Raw genomic sequence first — 2801 nt, forward strand, 5'->3', positions numbered from 1 at the left:
TGTACTTGCCAAAGAGCGTTGTGTGGAATCAACCATGTTATTTTGGGTGATTACAATTGGGTAGTTAAAAAGAACATTGATATAGGAAAACGGGTCATTTTGACCTGAGGACAACATGAGGGTTAAAATACTACATTTGATTATTTCACATATTGTCATCAGAATCAGAATCAGAAATACGTTATTGATCCCCGAAGGGAAATTCTGTGTTACAGTTGCAAGAAATATATAAGTATATGAATGTCAGAGTAGAAATATAAATAAAAGAAATCTAAGGAGTGTGGCTATGCACGGTATTTACATAGTTACAAAGAATTTTATGATACAGTATTTACATAATTAAGGAGTTGTAATGGTAAACAGTAATAATGAATGAATAGTAGCAACAGAGTATTGCTCATCGGGGTTTTGAAACAGTTCACTTGTCCAATATAAAAGTTCACATGTGAAGTGTAACTGTACGTACACACCGCCGCCGACTTGAGCTGCAAAGAAGCTATGACCGCCCTGTGAAGGACGCTTGTCAAAAAGTACGGGGAAACTTTAGACGCTTTGGCCGCTCTGACGTGGCGGTGTTCTATGTTCAAACGTGAAAGAAAACACAAGCAGCCACTGCACGGCCATTACATTGACATCAGAAACCTTTAAAAATTACATATACCGTATAATGACAGAATTGTCTGTTGGTCGCAGTGGTGTCTGTTAGCAGTTAGCTCGCTCGTTAGCCGCTGAGCCGTAGCGGCGTGCAGGGAAAGCGAGCAGCCGCCAGACTGACCTAGTGACCCGTGCCGGGTTCACTGTGAGCGGACCATTTAGAGACAATGTTAACTGTGTGGAAACATCATTATATCATAAACGATAGGTAACCCAGCAGCGGCGATTTGAGCTTGTCCTAAGAACTAATGTTTTGGTAGGAACGAAAGTTTACATTGTGTGGTTCTCCAGTTTAGCCAGCGCGAAGGATGTCTATATTCTGATTGGTTGCTGGTCGTTTGCCGATGAACCGCGTCATAGCTCGTTACTTTAAGATTGAGCTACTTTTAACTTTCTGATTGACGCTCTGGTCGTTCAAAACGCGACGCCGACAGATTTGCCGCTCATCGCAGCTGAGAAAAGCCGGCTTCTATTGAAAATGAATGACTTCCAGTAACTTTAGAAGCTCAAGTCGGCAGAGTTGTGTACATACAGTAATGTGTCACAAATAAAAACGTAAATATCCCTCGTGCACAGCTTAGCAGTCTTGTAGTTGAGACCACATAAACCAAGACTAGACCAAGACTTTGAGGGGTTGAGACTGAGTCAAGACCAAGACCAGACCAGTGCGAGTCCCACACTGCATGACACGATAAAATGTGGAAAATGTTAACCATAGGCACTCCTCAAATTGATCTGAAAGGTCCACAGTCCCCTTCTTCATTCATCTCTAAAATTAAGTGTATCATGAGAAATGCCTTGATAAAAAATAATCAAAAGGCAGTTATGGACGTGACCGGTCTTGAAATAAAACCTGAGGACTCTTTATTTGAGACCGAGACAAGACATACGTTTGATTCTGAGACGAGAACTTAAAAAAGTGGCCTTGAGACCAAGACCAATCTTGAGTACTAAAACACAGCAGCTTAGAGATTAAAAGTAGGGAAAGGAATTGAGAGAAAAAATGTTAAAGATTACTTTTTGGGCATTTTGAGGCCTTTAATGTCAGTACTGTTGAAGAAAATGATGTGGACACCCGGACATTATGATGCTATGTCATAGGTGAACGTGTCATTCCTAAAACATGGGCAATAATCTGCTGCTCTAACAGCCTCCACTCTCTGGTTTCAGGTTTTCCACCAGATGTTGGGACCAGGCTGCAGCTATTTGCTCCGATTCAGCTACAAGAGCGTTAGTGAGGCCAAACACTGATGTTGGGTAATAAGTTCCATCGCTCAGACTACATTTACACTAAGCCATCTCATTTCTAAAATGCTGTCTTGGTGTGATGACAATGTCCAGATTTGCCTTTCAAGGTTGTTGTTTTTTTTAGAGACTGAAACGCCAAGGAACCACTTGTGAGGCCGTTTTGGAAAATTGTAGTTTTGGGGGAATTAAACCACAGTCTGGAGGATAAGAAAAAGCTGTGTTGAATTTAACTTGGTTACTGTGGATGTACTGTCACTGTCAGAGTTGCAGTTCATCCCTGTGTGGGGGTGGGGTTGAGTCTAGGGCTGGGTGCAGGGCAGTAAAGAAGTCCATTCACACTAAACCAGGAAAAAGCATTTCTTTATGGACCTAGCTGCACAGGGATACCTGTTTTTTTCTGCCAGACCAAAAGTAAATCAAAGTATGTAGACATGTTGTTGACAGGGTTGTGGTCTGGTGAACTAGAGTGTGTGGTTGTTGGATGTGCTGTTGAGCCAAACCAACACTGTGAGTTTTTTTCTTCCAAAGCATCTGTGGTGATACCTCTTCTGCACCAGTGCAGTGTTCTCGTTAGTCACCTTTCCTTTCACATATTTTCTAGGCTCATTTTGAAGTATAGTATTAGAAAAGCTAAATAGCTAAAAAAAAAATTTAAAAAAATGGCAAAAGTTAATACTACTTTCTCAATTGCACAAAAAATGTTGTCAAACTCGCTTGATGTTGTTTTTACCAAGAGGCCTCTCCTCTCTAAGCGGAGCTCCCATGGCGCCGTTTTAATGCTACGAAGCCATCACCTGCCGTTAGCATTCCATTGACCGCCATTCATTTTTACAACACTTTGAGAGTGACTAACTTTACATCTGAAGCATTTAAAGACTCTATTTGTCTGTTGTTTATTT

The 2801-nt window shown here is 41.2% G+C and overlaps 1 long non-coding RNA gene across 1 annotated transcript in view; it reads right to left on the reverse strand.

Moving 5' to 3' along the window:
* Positions 1-669: 669 nt before the first annotated feature.
* LOC116687956 (uncharacterized) overlaps positions 670-2801 on the reverse strand; it is a 10866-nt gene continuing 8734 nt past the window's right edge. The window contains exon 3 of the long non-coding RNA XR_004331666.1: positions 670-770. This is a non-coding gene — a long non-coding RNA (uncharacterized LOC116687956). The remainder of the gene's footprint in view (positions 771-2801) is intronic.

Source organism: Etheostoma spectabile, chromosome 4, assembly GCF_008692095.1.
Source record: "Etheostoma spectabile isolate EspeVRDwgs_2016 chromosome 4, UIUC_Espe_1.0, whole genome shotgun sequence".
In the NCBI taxonomy this organism is placed as follows: Eukaryota; Metazoa; Chordata; class Actinopteri; order Perciformes; family Percidae; genus Etheostoma; species Etheostoma spectabile.